The 21,420-nt window shown below is 32.7% G+C and overlaps 13 non-coding genes across 13 annotated transcripts; all 13 read right to left on the bottom strand.

Moving 5' to 3' along the window:
• Positions 1 to 614: 614 nt before the first annotated feature.
• On the bottom strand, positions 615 to 686 carry TRNAP-UGG (transfer RNA proline (anticodon UGG)). Its single transcript has one exon. It is a non-coding gene; the product is annotated as a tRNA-Pro (tRNA).
• Positions 687 to 2,396: 1,710 nt separating this feature from the next.
• Positions 2,397 to 2,468, bottom strand: TRNAP-UGG (transfer RNA proline (anticodon UGG)). Its single transcript has one exon. It is a non-coding gene; the product is annotated as a tRNA-Pro (tRNA).
• A 1,712-nt stretch (positions 2,469 to 4,180) lies between these two features.
• On the bottom strand, positions 4,181 to 4,252 carry TRNAP-UGG (transfer RNA proline (anticodon UGG)). The gene has a single exon. It is a non-coding gene; the product is annotated as a tRNA-Pro (tRNA).
• Positions 4,253 to 5,964: 1,712 nt separating this feature from the next.
• On the bottom strand, positions 5,965 to 6,036 carry TRNAP-UGG (transfer RNA proline (anticodon UGG)). Its single transcript has one exon. It is a non-coding gene; the product is annotated as a tRNA-Pro (tRNA).
• Positions 6,037 to 7,746: 1,710 nt separating this feature from the next.
• TRNAP-UGG (transfer RNA proline (anticodon UGG)) lies at positions 7,747 to 7,818 on the bottom strand. Its single transcript has one exon. It is a non-coding gene; the product is annotated as a tRNA-Pro (tRNA).
• A 1,713-nt stretch (positions 7,819 to 9,531) lies between these two features.
• Positions 9,532 to 9,603, bottom strand: TRNAP-UGG (transfer RNA proline (anticodon UGG)). Its single transcript has one exon. It is a non-coding gene; the product is annotated as a tRNA-Pro (tRNA).
• Positions 9,604 to 11,316: 1,713 nt separating this feature from the next.
• Positions 11,317 to 11,388, bottom strand: TRNAP-UGG (transfer RNA proline (anticodon UGG)). Its single transcript has one exon. It is a non-coding gene; the product is annotated as a tRNA-Pro (tRNA).
• A 1,710-nt stretch (positions 11,389 to 13,098) lies between these two features.
• TRNAP-UGG (transfer RNA proline (anticodon UGG)) lies at positions 13,099 to 13,170 on the bottom strand. The gene has a single exon. It is a non-coding gene; the product is annotated as a tRNA-Pro (tRNA).
• A 761-nt stretch (positions 13,171 to 13,931) lies between these two features.
• TRNAP-UGG (transfer RNA proline (anticodon UGG)) lies at positions 13,932 to 14,003 on the bottom strand. Its single transcript has one exon. It is a non-coding gene; the product is annotated as a tRNA-Pro (tRNA).
• Positions 14,004 to 15,715: 1,712 nt separating this feature from the next.
• TRNAP-UGG (transfer RNA proline (anticodon UGG)) lies at positions 15,716 to 15,787 on the bottom strand. The gene has a single exon. It is a non-coding gene; the product is annotated as a tRNA-Pro (tRNA).
• A 1,705-nt stretch (positions 15,788 to 17,492) lies between these two features.
• TRNAP-UGG (transfer RNA proline (anticodon UGG)) lies at positions 17,493 to 17,564 on the bottom strand. Its single transcript has one exon. It is a non-coding gene; the product is annotated as a tRNA-Pro (tRNA).
• Positions 17,565 to 19,277: 1,713 nt separating this feature from the next.
• On the bottom strand, positions 19,278 to 19,349 carry TRNAQ-UUG (transfer RNA glutamine (anticodon UUG)). The gene has a single exon. It is a non-coding gene; the product is annotated as a tRNA-Gln (tRNA).
• A 1,713-nt stretch (positions 19,350 to 21,062) lies between these two features.
• On the bottom strand, positions 21,063 to 21,134 carry TRNAQ-UUG (transfer RNA glutamine (anticodon UUG)). The gene has a single exon. It is a non-coding gene; the product is annotated as a tRNA-Gln (tRNA).
• Positions 21,135 to 21,420: the final 286 nt, after the last annotated feature.

The raw sequence follows: 21,420 nt of genomic DNA, 5'->3' as shown, positions 1-21,420 counted from the left end.
CAAAAATAATAACTTAAGGTTACTTGTTATCCAAGTATGTATATTAGAAATGTGCAGTGCCAATATTTAGAGGTCCCAATAGAGTTTGGACTTTTTTTGATAGTTGGAACCTAAGACTTGTCACATACTGTGTGCAACTCAAGCATGCAGACCCAGAAGAAAGACAAAATAAACACCTGCAATTTATTGTTGATCTTTTTGTTAGTCATAATGAGACTATTCTTTTAAGCCACTCAGGGTTATTTAGAAAAAAGAAAGGTAAGAGAAAAACCTGTAATTTAATTTTGACAGTTTTTTGTTTGTCAAAATTAGACTTTTAAGCCACTCAAGGTTACTTAGACAAAATGGAATCTATAGTTTACCCAATATACCACCAAATGGTTGACATTTTACTAAGTATGCATAAGTATATACCTTTAAAAGGTGGGCTCATCCGGGATTTGTACCGGGGATCTCTCGCACCCTAAGCAAGAATCAACGAGCCCACTGTGCATGTCTTTTTTTATGTATATTAATGAAATTGTAAGTAAAACTGTTTGTATACATTAGTGAGTATTTTAAAATACTATTAAATACTATCAGATATTAAGGACTTTAAAAGTACATGAAGAGATGGGCTCGTCCGGGATTTGAACCCGGGACCTCTCGCACCCAAAGCGAGAATCATACCCCTAGACCAACGAGCCATCTGCCTAAGGTCTTCTCATTCAGATTTTACCATTTTTAAAGTAAAACTCAAATTATTTAATAAAAAAATGCAATAAGCTGGAAAAAAAGATGTTACATTTTAAAAATACCATAACAATTAAAAAAATTATTTGTAGCATAGCTAAAATGTTTCCTTAAGGTAAATTTTTGGTCCAAGTATGCATATTTGGAAATTTCAGTGCCAAGATTTATGGGTTCCTATAGAGTTTTAACTTTTCTGATAGCTGGAACCTAAGACTTGTCTCATACTGTGTGCAACTTAAGCATACAGACCAAGAAGAAAGAAAAAAACAAAAACCTGCAATTAATTGTTGACCTTTTTGTTTGTCAAAAAGAGACTATTCTTTTAAGCCACTCATTGTTTCTTAGAAAAAAGCATGGTAAGAGAAAAACCTGTAATTTCATTTTGACTGTTTTTTATTTGTCAAAATGAGACTTCTTTGCAGCCACTCAAAGTTACTTAGACAAAATGGAATCTACAGTTTACCCAATATACCACCAAATGGTTGACAGTTTACTAAATATGCATAAGTATATACTTTTTTTATGGATTGGCAAAATAAAAATTCACTTGATGCTTTTGATTTAGGCAATTGACATCAATCAGATAATGGAACCATGGGATTTAAAAGAACCTGAGAATATGGGCTCGTCTGCGATTTAATCCCAGGACCTCTCGCACCCTAAGCGAGAATCATACCCCTATACCAACGAGCCTACTGTTCATGTATTTTCATGTATACTAATGAAATTGGAAGTGAAACTGTTGGAATACATTAGTATTTTAAAATACTATCAGATAATTGAACTAAGCACTTTTAAAGAACCTGAGAAAACAGGCTCATCCAGGATATGAACCTGGCACCTTTTGCACCCGAAGCAAGAATCATACACCCAGACCAACAAGCCACCAGCCAAATAATTTCTTATTCAGTTTTTACCATTTTTAAAGTAAAACTCAAATTATTTAAGAAAAAATGCAAATAGCTGGAGAAAACACAATTTCATTTAATGAAGATAAAACATTTTAAAAATAACATAACAACTTAAAACAAAAAATGTGTATGTAGCATTGCAAAAATAATAACTTAAGGTTACTTGTTATCCAAGTATGTATATTAGAAATGTGCAGTGCCAATATTTAGAGGTCCCAATAGAGTTTGGACTTTTTTTGATAGTTGGAACCTAAGACTTGTCACATACTGTGTGCAACTCAAGCATGCAGACCCAGAAGAAAGACAAAATAAACACCTGCAATTTATTGTTGATCTTTTTGTTAGTCATAATGAGACTATTCTTTTAAGCCACTCAGGGTTATTTAGAAAAAAGAAAGGTAAGAGAAAAACCTGTAATTTAATTTTGACAGTTTTTTGTTTGTCAAAATTAGACTTTTAAGCCACTCAAGGTTACTTAGACAAAATGGAATCTATAGTTTACCCAATATACCACCAAATGGTTGACATTTTACTAAGTATGCATAAGTATATACCTTTAAAAGGTGGGCTCATCCGGGATTTGTACCGGGGATCTCTCGCACCCTAAGCAAGAATCAACGAGCCCACTGTGCATGTCTTTTTTATGTATATTAATGAAATTGTAAGTAAAACTGTTTTTATACATTAGTGAGTATTTTAAAATACTATTAAATACTATCAGATATTAAGGACTTTAAAAGTACATGAAGAGATAGGCTCGTCCGGGATTTGAACCCGGGACCTCTCGCACCCAAAGCGAGAATCATACCCCTAGACCAACGAGCCATCTGCCCAAGGTCTTCTCATTCAGATTTTACCATTTTTAAAGTAAAACTCAAATTATTTAATAAAAAAAATGCAATAAGCTGGAAAAAAAGATGTTACATTTTAAAAATACCATAACAATTTAAAAAAATTATTTGTAGCATAGCTAAAATGTTTCCTTAAGGTAAATTTTTGGTCCAAGTATGCATATTTGGAAATTTCAGTGCCAAGATTTATGGGTTCCTATAGAGTTTTAACTTTTCTGATAGCTGGAACCTAAGACTTGTCTCATACTGTGTGCAACTTAAGCATACAGACCAAGAAGAAAGAAAAAAACAAAAACCTGCAATTAATTGTTGACCTTTTTGTTTGTCAAAAAGAGACTATTCTTTTAAGCCACTCATTGTTTCTTAGAAAAAAGCATGGTAAGAGAAAAACCTGTAATTTCATTTTGACTGTTTTTTATTTGTCAAAATGAGACTTCTTTGCAGCCACTCAAAGTTACTTAGACAAAATGGAATCTACAGTTTACCCAATATACCACCAAATGGTTGACAGTTTACTAAATATGCATAAGTATATACTTTTTTTATGGATTGGCAAAAGAAAAATTCACTTGATGCTTTTGACTCAGGCAATTGACATCAATCAGATAATGGAACCATGGGATTTAAAAGAACCTGAGAAGATGGGCTCGCCTGCGATTTAATCCCAGGACCTCTCGCACCCTAAGCGAGAATCATACCCCTATACCAACGAGCCTACTGTTCATGTATTTTCATGTATACTAATGAAATTGGAAGTGAAACTGTTGGAATACATTAGTATTTTAAAATACTATCAGATAATTGAACTAAGCACTTTTAAAGAACCTGAGAAAACAGGCTCATCCAGGATATGAACCTGGCACCTTTTGCACCCGTAGCAAGAATCATACACCCAGACCAACAAGCCACCAGCCAAATAATTTCTTATTCAGTTTTTACCATTTTTAAAGTAAAACTCAAATTATTTAAGAAAAAATGCAAATAGCTGGAGAAAACACAATTTCATTTAATGAAGATAAAACATTTTAAAAATAACATAACAACTTAAAACAAAAAATGTGTATGTAGCATTGCAAAAATAATAACTTAAGGTTACTTGTTATCCAAGTATGTATATTAGAAATGTGCAGTGCCAATATTTAGAGGTCCCAATAGAGTTTGGACTTTTTTTGATAGTTGGAACCTAAGACTTGTCACATACTGTGTGCAACTCAAGCATGCAGACCCAGAAGAAAGACAAAATAAACACCTGCAATTTATTGTTGATCTTTTTGTTAGTCATAATGAGACTATTCTTTTAAGCCACTCAAGGTTATTTAGAAAAAAGAAAGGTAAGAGAAAAACCTGTAATTTAATTTTGACAGTTTTTTGTTTGTCAAAATTAGACTTTTAAGCCACTCAAGGTTACTTAGACAAAATGGAATCTATAGTTTACCCAATATACCACCAAATGGTTGACATTTTACTAAGTATGCATAAGTATATACCTTTAAAAGATGGGCTCATCCAGGATTTGTACCGGGGATCTCTCGCACCCTAAGCAAGAATCAACGAGCCCACTGTGCATGTCTTTTTTATGTATATTAATGAAATTGTAAGTAAAACTGTTTGTATACATTAGTGAGTATTTTAAAATACTATTAAATACTATCAGATATTAAGGACTTTAAAAGTACATGAAGAGATGGGCTCGTCCGGGATTTGAACCCGGGTCCTCTCGCACCCAAAGCGAGAATCATACCCCTAGACCAACGAGCCATCTGCCCAAGGTCTTCTCATTCAGATTTTACCATTTTTAAAGTAAAACTCAAATTATTTAATAAAAAAATGCAATAAGCTGGAAAAAAAGATGTTACATTTTAAAAATACCATAACAATTTAAAAAAAATTATTTGTAGCATAGCTAAAATGTTTCCTTAAGGTACATTTTTGGTCCAAGTATGCATATTTGGAAATTTCAGTGCCAAGATTTATGGGTTCCTATAGAGTTTTAACTTTTCTGATAGCTGGAACCTAAGACTTGTCTCATACTGTGTGCAACTTAAGCATACAGACCAAGAAGAAAGAAAAAAACAAAAACCTGCAATTCATTGTTGACCTTTTTGTTTGTCAAAAAGAGACTATTCTTTTAAGCCACTCATTGTTTCTTAGAAAAAAGCATGGTAAGAGAAAAACCTATAATTTCATTTTGACTGTTTTTTATTTGTCAAAATGAGACTTCTTTGCAGCCACTCAAAGTTACTTAGACAAAATGGAATCTACAGTTTACCCAATATACCACCAAATGGTTGACAGTTTACTAAATATGCATAAGTATATACTTTTTTTATGGATTGGCAAAAGAAAAATTCACTTGATGCTTTTGATTTAGGCAATTGACATCAATCAGATAATGGAACCATGGGATTTTAAAGAACCTGAGAAGATGGGCTCGTCTGCGATTTAATCCCAGGACCTCTCGCACCCTAAGCGAGAATCATACCCCTATACCAACGAGCCTACTGTTCATGTATTTTCATGTATACTAATGAAATTGGAAGTGAAACTGTTGGAATACATTAGTATTTTAAAATACTATCAGATAATTGAACTAAGCACTTTTAAAGAACCTGAGAAAACAGGCTCATCCAGGATATGAACCTGGCACCTTTTGCACCCGTAGCAAGAATCATACACCCAGACCAACAAGCCACCAGCCAAATAATTTCTTATTCAGTTTTTACCATTTTTAAAGTAAAACTCAAATTATTTAAGAAAAAATGCAAATAGCTGGAGAAAACACAATTTCATTTAATGAAGATAAAACATTTTAAAAATAACATAACAACTTAAAACAAAAAATGTGTATGTAGCATTGCAAAAATAATAACTTAAGGTTACTTGTTATCCAAGTATGTATATTAGAAATGTGCAGTGCCAATATTTAGAGGTCCCAATAGAGTTTGGACTTTTTTTGATAGTTGGAACCTAAGACTTGTCACATACTGTGTGCAACTCAAGCATGCAGACCCAGAAGAAAGACAAAATAAACACCTGCAATTTATTGTTGATCTTTTTGTTAGTCATAATGAGACTATTCTTTTAAGCCACTCAAGGTTATTTAGAAAAAAGAAAGGTAAGAGAAAAACCTGTAATTTAATTTTGACAGTTTTTTGTTTGTCAAAATTAGACTTTTAAGCCACTCAAGGTTACTTAGACAAAATGGAATCTATAGTTTACCCAATATACCACCAAATGGTTGACATTTTACTAAGTATGCATAAGTATATACCTTTAAAAGATGGGCTCATCCAGGATTTGTACCGGGGATCTCTCGCACCCTAAGCAAGAATCAACGAGCCCACTGTGCATGTCTTTTTTATGTATATTAATGAAATTGTAAGTAAAACTGTTTGTATACATTAGTGAGTATTTTAAAATGCTATTAAATACTATCAGATATTAAGGACTTTAAAAGTACATGAAGAGATGGGCTCGTCCGGGATTTGAACCCGGGAGCTCTCGCACCCAAAGCGAGAATCATACCCCTAGACCAACGAGCCATCTGTCTAAGGTCTTCTCATTCAGATTTTACCATTTTTTAAGTAAAACTCAAATTATTTAATAAAAAAATGCAATAAGCTGGAAAAAAAGATGTTACATTTTAAAAATACCATAACAATTAAAAAAATTATTTGTAGCATAGCTAAAATGTTTCCTTAAGGTAAATTTTTGGTCCAAGTATGCATATTTGGAAATTTCAGTGCCAAGATTTATGGGTTCCTATAGAGTTTTAACTTTTCTGATAGCTGGAACCTAAGACTTGTCTCATACTGTGTGCAACTTAAGCATACAGACCAAAAAGAAAGAAAAAAACAAAAACCTGCAATTAATTGTTGACCTTTTTGTTTGTCAAAAAGAGACTATTCTTTTAAGCCACTCATTGTTTCTTAGAAAAAAGCATGGTAAGAGAAAAACCTGTAATTTCATTTTGACTGTTTTTTATTTGTCAAAATGAGACTTCTTTGCAGCCACTCAAAGTTACTTAGACAAAATGGAATCTACAGTTTACCCAATATACCACCAAATGGTTGACAGTTTACTAAATATGCATAAGTATATACTTTTTTTATGGATTGGCAAAATAAAAATTCACTTGATGCTTTTGATTTAGGCAATTGACATCAATCAGATAATGGAACCATGGGATTTAAAAGAACCTGAGAAGATGGGCTCATCTGCGATTTAATCCCAGGACCTCTCGCACCCTAAGCGAGAATCATACCCCTATACCAACGAGCCTACTGTTCATGTATTTTCATGTATACTAATGAAATTGGAAGTGAAACTGTTGGAATACATTAGTATTTTAAAATACTATCAGATAATTGAACTAAGCACTTTTAAAGAACCTGAGAAAACAGGCTCATCCAGGATATGAACCTGGCACCTTTTGCACCCGAAGCAAGAATCATACACCCAGACCAACAAGCCACTAGCCAAATAATTTCTTATTCAGTTTTTACCATTTTTAAAGTAAAACTCAAATTATTTAAGAAAAAATGCAAATAGCTGGAGAAAACACAATTTCATTTAATGAAGATAAAACATTTTAAAAATAACATAACAACTTAAAACAAAAAATGTGTATGTAGCATTGCAAAAATAATAACTTAAGGTTACTTGTTATCCAAGTATGTATATTAGAAATGTGCAGTGCCAATATTTAGAGGTCCCAATAGAGTTTGGACTTTTTTTGATAGTTGGAACCTAAGACTTGTCACATACTGTGTGCAACTCAAGCATGCAGACCCAGAAGAAAGACAAAATAAACACCTGCAATTTATTGTTGATCTTTTTGTTAGTCATAATGAGACTATTCTTTTAAGCCACTCAAGGTTATTTAGAAAAAAGAAAGGTAAGAGAAAAACCTGTAATTTAATTTTGACAGTTTTTTGTTTGTCAAAATTAGACTTTTAAGGCACTCAAGGTTACTTAGACAAAATGGAATCTATAGTTTACCCAATATACCACCAAATGGTTGACATTTTACTAAGTATGCATAAGTATATACCTTTAAAAGATGGGCTCATCCGGGATTTGTACCGGGGATCTCTCGCACCCTAAGCAAGAATCAACGAGCCCACTGTGCATGTCTTTTTTATGTATATTAATGAAATTGTAAGTAAAACTGTTTGTATACATTAGTGAGTATTTTAAAATACTATTAAATACTATCAGATATTAAGGACTTTAAAAGTACATGAAGAGATGGGCTCGTCCGGGATTTGAACCCGGGACCTCTCGCACCCAAAGCGAGAATCATACCCCTAGACCAACGAGCCATCTGCCCAAGGTCTTCTCATTCAGATTTTACCATTTTTAAAGTAAAACTCAAATTATTTAATAAAAAAAATGCAATAAGCTGGAAAAAAAGATGTTACATTTTAAAAATACCATAACAATTTAAAAAAATTATTTGTAGCATAGCTAAAATGTTTCCTTAAGGTAAATTTTTGGTCCAAGTATGCATATTTGGAAATTTCAGTGCAAAGATTTATGGGTTCCTATAGAGTTTTAACTTTTCTGATAGCTGGAACCTAAGACTTGTCTCATACTGTGTGCAACTTAAGCATACAGACCAAGAAGAAAGAAAAAAACAAAAACCTGCAATTAATTGTTGACCTTTTTGTTTGTCAAAAAGAGACTATTCTTTTAAGCCACTCATTGTTTCTTAGAAAAAAGCATGGTAAGAGAAAAACCTGTAATTTCATTTTGACTGTTTTTTATTTGTCAAAATGAGACTTCTTTGCAGCCACTCAAAGTTACTTAGACAAAATGGAATCTACAGTTTACCCAATATACCACCAAATGGTTGACAGTTTACTAAATATGCATAAGTATATACTTTTTTTTATGGATTGGCAAAAGAAAAATTCACTTGATGCTTTTGACTCAGGCAATTGACATCAATCAGATAATGGAACCATGGGATTTAAAAGAACCTGAGAAGATGGGCTCGCCTGCGATTTAATCCCAGGACCTCTCGCACCCTAAGCGAGAATCATACCCCTATACCAACGAGCCTACTGTTCATGTATTTTCATGTATACTAATGAAATTGGAAGTGAAACTGTTGGAATACATTAGTATTTTAAAATACTATCAGATAATTGAACTAAGCACTTTTAAAGAACCTGAGAAAACAGGCTCATCCAGGATATGAACCTGGCACCTTTTGCACCCGTAGCAAGAATCATACACCCAGACCAACAAGCCACCAGCCAAATAATTTCTTATTCAGTTTTTACCATTTTTAAAGTAAAACTCAAATTATTTAAGAAAAAATGCAAATAGCTGGAGAAAACACAATTTCATTTAATGAAGATAAAACATTTTAAAAATAACATAACAACTTAAAACAAAAAATGTGTATGTAGCATTGCAAAAATAATAACTTAAGGTTACTTGTTATCCAAGTATGTATATTAGAAATGTGCAGTGCCAATATTTAGAGGTCCCAATAGAGTTTGGACTTTTTTTGATAGTTGGAACCTAAGACTTGTCACATACTGTGTGCAACTCAAGCATGCAGACCCAGAAGAAAGACAAAATAAACACCTGCAATTTATTGTTGATCTTTTTGTTAGTCATAATGAGACTATTCTTTTAAGCCACTCAGGGTTATTTAGAAAAAAGAAAGGTAAGAGAAAAACCTGTAATTTAATTTTGACAGTTTTTTGTTTGTCAAAATTAGACTTTTAAGCCACTCAAGGTTACTTAGACAAAATGGAATCTATAGTTTACCCAATATACCACCAAATGGTTGACATTTTACTAAGTATGCATAAGTATATACCTTTAAAAGGTGGGCTCATCTGGGATTTGTACCGGGGATCTCTCGCACCCTAAGCAAGAATCAACGAGCCCACTGTGCATGTCTTTTTTATGTATATTAATGAAATTGTAAGTAAAACGGTTTGTATACATTAGTGAGTATTTTAAAATACTATTAAATACTATCAGATATTAAGGACTTTAAAAGTACATGAAGAGATGGGCTCGTCCGGGATTTGAACCCGGGACCTCTCGCACCCAAAGCGAGAATCATACCCCTAGACCAACGAGCCATCTGCCCAAGGTCTTCTCATTCAGATTTTACCATTTTTAAAGTAAAACTCAAATTATTTAATAAAAAAAATGCAATAAGCTGGAAAAAAAGATGTTACATTTTAAAAATACCATAACAATTTAAAAAAATTATTTGTAGCATAGCTAAAATGTTTCCTTAAGGTAAATTTTTGGTCCAAGTATGCATATTTGGAAATTTCAGTGCCAAGATTTATGGGTTCCTATAGAGTTTTAACTTTTCTGATAGCTGGAACCTAAGACTTGTCTCATACTGTGTGCAACTTAAGCATACAGACCAAGAAGAAAGAAAAAAACAAAAACCTGCAATTAATTGTTGACCTTTTTGTTTGTCAAAAAGAGACTATTCTTTTAAGCCACTCATTGTTTCTTAGAAAAAAGCATGGTAAGAGAAAAACCTGTAATTTCATTTTGACTGTTTTTTATTTGTCAAAATGAGACTTCTTTGCAGCCACTCAAAGTTACTTAGACAAAATGGAATCTACAGTTTACCCAATATACCACCAAATGGTTGACAGTTTACTAAATATGCATAAGTATATACTTTTTTTTATGGATTGGCAAAAGAAAAATTCACTTGATGCTTTTGACTCAGGCAATTGACATCAATCAGATAATGGAACCATGGGATTTAAAAGAACCTGAGAAGATGGGCTCGCCTGCGATTTAATCCCAGGACCTCTCGCACCCTAAGCGAGAATCATACCCCTATACCAACGAGCCTACTGTTCATGTATTTTCATGTATACTAATGAAATTGGAAGTGAAACTGTTGGAATACATTAGTATTTTAAAATACTATCAGATAATTGAACTAAGCACTTTTAAAGAACCTGAGAAAGCAGGCTCATCCAGGATATGAACCTGGCACCTTTTGCACCCGTAGCAAGAATCATACACCCAGACCAACAAGCCACCAGCCAAATAATTTCTTATTCAGTTTTTACCATTTTTAAAGTAAAACTCAAATTATTTAAGAAAAAATGCAAATAGCTGGAGAAAACACAATTTCATTTAATGAAGATAAAACATTTTAAAAATAACATAACAACTTAAAACAAAAAATGTGTATGTAGCATTGCAAAAATAATAACTTAAGGTTACTTGTTATCCAAGTATGTATATTAGAAATGTGCAGTGCCAATATTTAGAGGTCCCAATAGAGTTTGGACTTTTTTTGATAGTTGGAACCTAAGACTTGTCACATACTGTGTGCAACTCAAGCATGCAGACCCAGAAGAAAGACAAAATAAACACCTGCAATTTATTGTTGATCTTTTTGTTAGTCATAATGAGACTATTCTTTTAAGCCACTCAAGGTTATTTAGAAAAAAGAAAGGTAAGAGAAAAACCTGTAATTTAATTTTGACAGTTTTTTGTTTGTCAAAATTAGACTTTTAAGCCACTCAAGGTTACTTAGACAAAATGGAATCTATAGTTTACCCAATATACCACCAAATGGTTGACATTTTACTAAGTATGCATAAGTATATACCTTTAAAAGATGGGCTCATCCAGGATTTGTACCGGGGATCTCTCGCACCCTAAGCAAGAATCAACGAGCCCACTGTGCATGTCTTTTTTATGTATATTAATGAAATTGTAAGTAAAACTGTTTGTATACATTAGTGAGTATTTTAAAATGCTATTAAATACTATCAGATATTAAGGACTTTAAAAGTACATGAAGAGATGGGCTCGTCCGGGATTTGAACCCGGGAGCTCTCGCACCCAAAGCGAGAATCATACCCCTAGACCAACGAGCCATCTGCATAAGGTCTTCTCATTCAGATTTTACCATTTTTAAAGTAAAACTCAAATTATTTAATAAAAAAATGCAATAAGCTGGAAAAAAAGATGTTACATTTTAAAAATACCATAACAATTAAAAAAATTATTTGTAGCATAGCTAAAATGTTTCCTTAAGGTAAATTTTTGGTCCAAGTATGCATATTTGGAAATTTCAGTGCCAAGATTTATAGGTTCCTATAGAGTTTTAACTTTTCTGATAGCTGGAACCTAAGACTTGTCTCATACTGTGTGCAACTTAAGCATACAGACCAAGAAGAAAGAAAAAAACAAAAACCTGCAATTAATTGTTGACCTTTTTGTTTGTCAAAAAGAGACTATTCTTTTAAGCCACTCATTGTTTCTTAGAAAAAAGCATGGTAAGAGAAAAACCTGTAATTTCATTTTGACTGTTTTTTATTTGTCAAAATGAGACTTCTTTGCAGCCACTCAAAGTTACTTAGACAAAATGGAATCTACAGTTTACCCAATATACCACCAAATGGTTGACAGTTTACTAAATATGCATAAGTATATACTTTTTTTATGGATTGGCAAAAGAAAAATTCACTTGATGCTCTTGATTTAGGCAATTGACATCAATCAGATAATGGAACCATGGGATTTAAAAGAACCTGAGAAGATGGGCTCGTCTGCGATTTAATCCCAGGACCTCTCGCACCCTAAGCGAGAATCATACCCCTATACCAACGAGCCTACTGTTCATGTATTTTTATGTATACTAATGAAATTGCAAGTGAAACTGTTGGAATACATTAGTATTTTAAAATACTATCAGATAATTGAACTAAGCACTTTTAAAGAACCTGAGAAAACAGGCTCATCCAGGATATGAACCTGGCACCTTTTGCACCCGTAGCAAGAATCATACACCCAGACCAACAAGCCACCAGCCAAATAATTTCTTATTCAGTTTTTACCATTTTTAAAGTAAAACTCAAATTATTTAAGAAAAAATGCAAATAGCTGGAGAAAACACAATTTCATTTAATGAAGATAAAACATTTTAAAAATAACATAACAACTTAAAACAAAAAATGTGTATGTAGCATTGCAAAAATAATAACTTAAGGTTACTTGTTATCCAAGTATGTATATTAGAAATGTGCAGTGCCAATATTTAGAGGTCCCAATAGAGTTTGGACTTTTTTTGATAGTTGGAACCTAAGACTTGTCACATACTGTGTGCAACTCAAGCATGCAGACCCAGAAGAAAGACAAAATAAACACCTGCAATTTATTGTTGATCTTTTTGTTAGTCATAATGAGACTATTCTTTTAAGCCACTCAAGGTTATTTAGAAAAAAGAAAGGTAAGAGAAAAACCTGTAATTTAATTTTGACAGTTTTTTGTTTGTCAAAATTAGACTTTTAAGGCACTCAAGGTTACTTAGACAAAATGGAATCTATAGTTTACCCAATATACCACCAAATGGTTGACATTTTACTAAGTATGCATAAGTATATACCTTTAAAAGATGGGCTCATCCAGGATTTGTACCGGGGATCTCTCGCACCCTAAGCAAGAATCAACGAGCCCACTGTGCATGTCTTTTTTATGTATATGAATGAAATTGTAAGTAAAACTGTTTGTATACATTAGTGAGTATTTTAAAATGCTATTAAATACTATCAGATATTAAGGACTTTAAAAGTACATGAAGAGATGGGCTCGTCCGGGATTTGAACCCGGGTCCTCTCGCACCCAAAGCGAGAATCATACCCCTAGACCAACGAGCCATCTGCCCAAGGTCTTCTCATTCAGATTTTACCATTTTTAAAGTAAAACTCAAATTATTTAATAAAAAAATGCAATAAGCTGGAAAAAAAGATGTTACATTTTAAAAATACCATAACAATTTTAAAAAATTATTTGTAGCATAGCTAAAATGTTTCCTTAAGGTACATTTTTGGTCCAAGTATGCATATTTGGAAATTTCAGTGCCAAGATTTATGGGTTCCTATAGAGTTTTAACTTTTCTGATAGCTGGAACCTAAGACTTGTCTCATACTGTGTGCAACTTAAGCATACAGACCAAGAAGAAAGAAAAAAACAAAAACCTGCAATTCATTGTTGACCTTTTTGTTTGTCAAAAAGAGACTATTCTTTTAAGCCACTCATTGTTTCTTAGAAAAAAGCATGGTAAGAGAAAAACCTGTAATTTCATTTTGACTGTTTTTTATTTGTCAAAATGAGACTTCTTTGCAGCCACTCAAAGTTACTTAGACAAAATGGAATCTACAGTTTACCCAATATACCACCAAATGGTTGACATTTTACTAAGTATGCATAAGTATATACCTTTAAAAGATGGGCTCATCCGGGATTTGTACCGGGGATCTCTCGCACCCTAAGCAAGAATCAACGAGCCCACTGTGCATGTCTTTTTTATGTATATTAATGAAATTGTAAGTAAAACTGTTTGTATACATTAGTGAGTATTTTAAAATACTATTAAATACTATCAGATATTAAGGACTTTAAAAGTACATGAAGAGATGGGCTCGTCCGGGATTTGAACCCGGGACCTCTCGCACCCAAAGCGAGAATCATACCCCTAGACCAACGAGCCATCTGCCTAAGGTCTTCTCATTCAGATTTTACCATTTTTAAAGTAAAACTCAAATTATTTAATAAAAAAATGCAATAAGCTGGAAAAAAAGATGTTACATTTTAAAAATACCATAACCATTAAAAAAATTATTTGTAGCATAGCTAAAATGTTTCCTTAAGGTAAATTTTTGGTCCAAGTATGCATATTTGGAAATTTCAGTGCCAAGATTTATGGGTTCCTATAGAGTTTTAACTTTTCTGATAGCTGGAACCTAAGACTTGTCTCATACTGTGTGCAACTTGAGCATACAGACCAAGAAGAAAGAAAAAAACAAAAACCTGCAATTAATTGTTGACCTTTTTGTTTGTCAAAAAGAGACTATTCTTTTAAGCCACTCATTGTTTCTTAGAAAAAAGCATGGTAAGAGAAAAACCTGTAATTTCATTTTGACTGTTTTTTATTTGTCAAAATGAGACTTCTTTGCAGCCACTCAAAGTTACTTAGACAAAATGGAATCTACAGTTTACCCAATATACCACCAAATGGTTGACAGTTTACTAAATATGCATAAGTATATACTTTTTTTATGGATTGGCAAAATAAAAATTCACTTGATGCTTTTGATTTAGGCAATTGACATCAATCAGATAATGGAACCATGGGATTTAAAAGAACCTGAGAATATGGGCTCGTCTGCGATTTAATCCCAGGACCTCTCGCACCCTAAGCGAGAATTATACCCCTATACCAACGAGCCTACTGTTCATGTATTTTCATGTATACTAATGAAATTGGAAGTGAAACTGTTGGAATACATTAGTATTTTAAAATACTATCAGATAATTGAACTAAGCACTTTTAAAGAACCTGAGAAAACAGGCTCATCCAGGATATGAACCTGGCACCTTTTGCACCCGAAGCAAGAATCATACACCCAGACCAACAAGCCACTAGCCAAATAATTTCTTATTCAGTTTTTACCATTTTTAAAGTAAAACTCAAATTATTTAAGAAAAAATGCAAATAGCTGGAGAAAACACAATTTCATTTAATGAAGATAAAACATTTTAAAAATAACATAACAACTTAAAATAAAAAATGTGTATGTAGCATTGCAAAAATAATAACTTAAGGTTACTTGTTATCCAAGTATGTATATTAGAAATGTGCAGTGCCAATATTTAGAGGTCCCAATAGAGTTTGGACTTTTTTTGATAGTTGGAACCTAAGACTTGTCACATACTGTGTGCAACTCAAGCATGCAGACCCAGAAGAAAGACAAAATAAAACACCTGCAATTCATTGTTGATCTTTTTGTTAGTCATAATGAGACTATTCTTTTAAAACCACTCAGGGTTATTTAGAAAAAAGAAAGGTAAGAGAAAAACCTGTAATTTAATTTTGACAGTTTTTTGTTTGTCAAAATTAGACTTTTAAGCCACTCAAGGTAACTTAGACAAAATGGAATCTATAGTTTACCCAATATACCACCAAATGGTTGACATTTTACTAAGTATGCATAAGTATATACCTTTAAAAGATGGGCTCATCCGGGATTTGTACCGGGGATCTCTCGCACCCTAAGCAAGAATCAACGAGCCCACTGTGCATGTCTTTTTTATGTATATTAATGAAATTGTAAGTAAAACTGTTTGTATACATTAGTGAGTATTTTAAAATGCTATTAAATACTATCAGATATTAAGGACTTTAAAAGTACATGAAGAGATGGGCTCGTCCGGGATTTGAACCCGGGACCTCTCGCACCCAAAGCGAGAATCATACCCCTAGACCAACGAGCCATCTGCCTAAGGTCTTCTCATTCAGATTTTACCATTTTTAAAGTAAAACTCAAATTATTTAATAAAAAAATGCAATAAGCTGGAAAAAAAGATGTTACATTTTAAAAATACCATAACAATTAAAAAAATTATTTGTAGCATAGCTAAAATGTTTCCTTAAGGTAAATTTTTGGTCCAAGTATGCATATTTGGAAATTTCAGTGCCAAGATTTATGGGTTCCTATAGAGTTTTAACTTTTCTGATAGCTGGAACCTAAGACTTGTCTCATACTGTGTGCAACTTAAGCATACAGACCAAGAAGAAAGAAAAAAACAAAAACCTGCAATTAATTGTTGACCTTTTTGTTTGTCAAAAAGAGACTATTCTTTTAAGCCACTTATTGTTTCTTAGAAAAAAGCATGGTAAGAGAAAAACCTGTAATTTCATTTTGACTGTTTTTTATTTGTCAAAATGAGACTTCTTTGCAGCCACTCAAAGTTACTTAGACAAAATGGAATCTACAGTTTACCCAATATACCACCAAATGGTTGACAGTTTACTAAATATGCATAAGTATATACTTTTTTTATGGATTGGCAAAATAAAAATTCACTTGATGCTTTTGATTTAGGCAATTGACATCAATCAGATAATGGAACCATGGGATTTAAAAGAACCTGAGAAGATGGGCTCGTCTGCGATTTAATCCCAGGACCTCTCACACCCTAAGCGAGAATCATACCCCTATACCAACGAGCCTACTGTTCATGTATTTTCATGTATACTAATGAAATTGGAAGTGAAACTGTTGGAATACATTAGTATTTTAAAATACTATCAGATAATTGAACTAAGCACTTTTAAAGAACCTGAGAAAACAGGCTCATCCAGGATATGAACCTGGCACCTTTTGCACCCGTAGCAAGAAACATACACCCAGATCAACAAGCCACCAGCCAAATAATTTCTTATTCAGTTTTTACCATTTTTAAAGTAAAACTCAAATTATTTAAGAAAAAATGCAAATAGCTGGAGAAAACACAATTTCATTTAATGAAGATAAAACATTTTAAACATAACAACTTAAAACAAAAAATGTGTATGTAGCATTGCAAAAATAATAACTTAAGGTTACTTGTTATCCAAGTATGTATATTAGAAATGTGCAGTGCCAATATTTAGAGGTCCCAATAGAGTTTGGACTTTTTTTGATAGTTGGAACCTAAGACTTGTCACATACTGTGTGCAACTCAAGCATGCAGACCCAGAAGAAAGACAAAATAAACACCTGCAATTTATTGTTGATCTTTTTGTTAGTCATAATGAGACTATTCTTTTAAGCCACTCAAGGTTATTTAGAAAAAAGAAAGGTAAGAGAAAAACCTGTAATTTAATTTTGACAGTTTTTTGTTTGTCAAAATTAGACTTTTAAGCCACTCAAGGTTACTTAGACAAAATGGAATCTATAGTTTACCCAATATACCACCAAATGGTTGACATTTTACTAAGTATGCATAAGTATATACCTTTAAAAGATGGGCTCATCCAGGATTTGTACCGGGGATCTCTCGCACCCTAAGCAAGAATCAACGAGCCCACTGTGCATGTCTTTTTTATGTATATGAATGAAATTGTAAGTAAAACTGTTTGTATACATTAGTGAGTATTTTAAAATGCTATTAAATACTATCAGATATTAAGGACTTTAAAAGTACATGAAGAGATGGGCTCGTCCGGGATTTGAACCCGGGACCTCTCGCACCCAAAGCGAGAATCATACCCCTAGACCAACGAGCCATCTACCCAAGGTCTTCTCATTCAGATTTTACCATTTTTAAAGTAAAACTCAAATTATTTAATAAAAAAAATGCAATAAGCTGGAAAAAAAGATGTTACATTTTAAAAATACCATAACAATTTAAAAAAATTATTTGTAGCATAGCTAAAATGTTTCCTTAAGGTAAATTTTTGGTCCAAGTATGCATATTTGGAAATTTCAGTGCAAAGATTTATGGGTTCCTATAGAGTTTTAACTTTTCTGATAGCTGGAACCTAAGACTTGTCTCATACTGTGTGCAACTTAAGCATACAGACCAAGAAGAAAGAAAAAAACAAAAACCTGCAATTAATTGTTGACCTTTTTGTTTGTCAAAAAGAGACTATTCTTTTAAGCCACTCATTGTTTCTTAGAAAAAAGCATGGTAAGAGAAAAACCTGTAATTTCATTTTGACTGTTTTTTATTTGTCAAAATGAGACTTCTTTGCAGCCACTCAAAGTTACTTAGACAAAATGGAATCTACAGTTTACCCAATATACCACCAAATGGTTGACAGTTTACTAAATATGCATAAGTATATACTTTTTTTTATGGATTGGCAAAAGAAAAATTCACTTGATGCTTTTGACTCAGGCAATTGACATCAATCAGATAATGGAACCATGGGATTTAAAAGAACCTGAGAAGATGGGCTCGCCTGCGATTTAATCCCAGGACCTCTCGCACCCTAAGCGAGAATCATACCCCTATACCAACGAGCCTACTGTTCATGTATTTTCATGTATACTAATGAAATTGGAAGTGAAACTGTTGGAATACATTAGTATTTTAAAATACTATCAGATAATTGAACTAAGCACTTTTAAAGAACCTGAGAAAACAGGCTCATCCAGGATATGAACCTGGCACCTTTTGCACCCGAAGCAAGAATCATACACCCAGACCAACAAGCCACTAGCCAAATAATTTCTTATTCAGTTTTTACCATTTTTAAAGTAAAACTCAAATTATTTAAGAAAAAATGCAAATAGCTGGAGAAAACACAATTTCATTTAATGAAGATAAAACATTTTAAAAATAACATAACAACTTAAAACAAAAAATGTGTATGTAGCATTGCAAAAATAATAACTTAAGGTTACTTGTTATCCAAGTATGTATATTAGAAATGTGCAGTGCCAATATTTAGAGGTCCCAATAGAGTTTGGACTTTTTTTGATAGTTGGAACCTAAGACTTGTCACATACTGTGTGCAACTCAAGCATGCAGACCCAGAAGAAAGACAAAATAAACACCTGCAATTTATTGTTGATCTTTTTGTTAGTCATAATGAGACTATTCTTTTAAGCCACTCAAGGTTATTTAGAAAAAAGAAAGGTAAGAGAAAAACCTGTAATTTAATTTTGACAGTTTTTTGTTTGTCAAAATTAGACTTTTAAGCCACTCAAGGTTACTTAGACAAAATGGAATCTATAGTTTACCCAATATACCACCAAATGGTTGACATTTTACTAAGTATGCATAAGTATATACCTTTAAAAGATGGGCTCATCCGGGATTTGTACCGGGGATCTCTCGCACCCTAAGCAAGAATCAACGAGCCCACTGTGCATGTCTTTTTTATGTATATTAATGAAATTGTAAGTAAAACTGTTTGTATACATTAGTGAGTATTTTAAAATACTATTAAATACTATCAGATATTAAGGACTTTAAAAGTACATGAAGAGATGGGCTCGTCCGGGATTTGAACCCGGGACCTCTCGCACCAAAAGCGAGAATCATACCCCTAGACCAACGAGCCATCTACCCAAGGTCTTCTCATTCAGATTTTACCATTTTTAAAGTAAAACTCAAATTATTTAATAAAAAAAATGCAATAAGCTGGAAAAAAAGATGTTACATTTTAAAAATACCATAACAATTTAAAAAAATTATTTGTAGCATAGCTAAAATGTTTCCTTAAGGTAAATTTTTGGTCCAAGTATGCATATTTGGAAATTTCAGTGCAAAGATTTATGGGTTCCTATAGAGTTTTAACTTTTCTGATAGCTGGAACCTAAGACTTGTCTCATACTGTGTGCAACTTAAGCATACAGACCAAGAAGAAAGAAAAAAACAAAAACCTGCAATTAATTGTTGACCTTTTTGTTTGTCAAAAAGAGACTATTCTTTTAAGCCACTCATTGTTTCTTAGAAAAAAGCATGGTAAGAGAAAAACCTGTAATTTCATTTTGACTGTTTTTTATTTGTCAAAATGAGACTTCTTTGCAGCCACTCAAAGTTACTTAGACAAAATGGAATCTACAGTTTACCCAATATACCACCAAATGGTTGACAGTTTACTAAATATGCATAAGTATATACTTTTTTTTATGGATTGGCAAAAGAAAAATTCACTTGATGCTTTTGACTCAGGCAATTGACATCAATCAGATAATGGAACCATGGGATTTAAAAGAACCTGAGAAGATGGGCTCGCCTGCGATTTAATCCCAGGACCTCTCGCACCCTAAGCGAGAATCATACCCCTATACCAACGAGCCTACTGTTCATGTATTTTCATGTATACTAATGAAATTGGAAGTGAAACTGTTGGAATACATTAGTATTTTAAAATACTATCAGATAATTGAACTAAGCACTTTTAAAGAACCTGAGAAAACAGGCTCATCCAGGATATGAACCTGGCACCTTTTGCACCCGTAGCAAGAATCATACACCCAGACCAACAAGCCACCAGCCAAATAATTTCTTATTCAGTTTTTACCATTTTTAAAGTAAAACTCAAATTATTTAAGAAAAAATGCAAATAGCTGGAGAAAACACAATTTCATTTAATGAAGATAAAACATTTTAAAAATAACATAACAACTTAAAACAAAAAATGTGTATGTAGCATTGCAAAAATAATAACTTAAGGTTACTTGTTATCCAAGTATGTATATTAGAAATGTGCAGTGCCAATATTTAGAGGTCCCAATAGAGTTTGGACTTTTTTTGATAGTTGGAACCTAAGACTTGTCACATACTGTGTGCAACTCAAGCATGCAGACCCAGAAGAAAGACAAAATAAACACCTGCAATTTATTGTTGATCTTTTTGTTAGTCATAATGAGACTATTCTTTTAAGCCACTCAAGGTTATTTAGAAAAAAGAAAGGTAAGAGAAAAACCTGTAATTTAATTTTGACAGTTTTTTGTTTGTCAAAATTAGACTTTTAAGCCACTCAAGGTTACTTAGACAAAATGGAATCTATAGTTTACCCAATATACCACCAAATGGTTGACATTTTACTAAGTATGCATAAGTATATATCTTTAAAAGATGGGCTCATCCGGGATTTGTACCGGGGATCTCTCGCACCCTAAGCAAGAATCAACGAGCCCACTGTGCATGTCTTTTTTATGTATATTAATGAAATTGTAAGTAAAACTGTTTGTATACATTAGTGAGTATTTTAAAATACTATTAAATACTATCAGATATTAAGGACTTTAAAAGTACATGAAGAGATGGGCTCGTCCGGGATTTGAACCCGGGACCTCTCGCACCAAAAGCGAGAATCATACCCCTAGACCAACGAGCCATCTACCCAAGGTCTTCTCATTCAGATTTTACCATTTTTAAAGTAAAACTCAAATTATTTAATAAAAAAAATGCAATAAGCTGGAAAAAAAGATGTTACATTTTAAAAATACCATAACAATTTAAAAAAATTATTTGTAGCATAGCTAAAATGTTTCCTTAAGGTAAATTTTTGGTCCAAGTATGCATATTTGGAAATTTCAGTGCAAAGATTTATGGGTTCCTATAGAGTTTTAACTTTTCTGATAGCTGGAACCTAAGACTTGTCTCATACTGTGTGCAACTTA

Source organism: Pseudophryne corroboree, chromosome 3 (genome assembly GCF_028390025.1).
Source record: "Pseudophryne corroboree isolate aPseCor3 chromosome 3, aPseCor3.hap2, whole genome shotgun sequence".
NCBI lineage: Eukaryota > Metazoa > Chordata > Amphibia > Anura > Myobatrachidae > Pseudophryne > Pseudophryne corroboree.
Note: the sequence above shows the minus strand (reverse complement) of the source record. Positions and strands in the feature narration are given on the sequence as shown.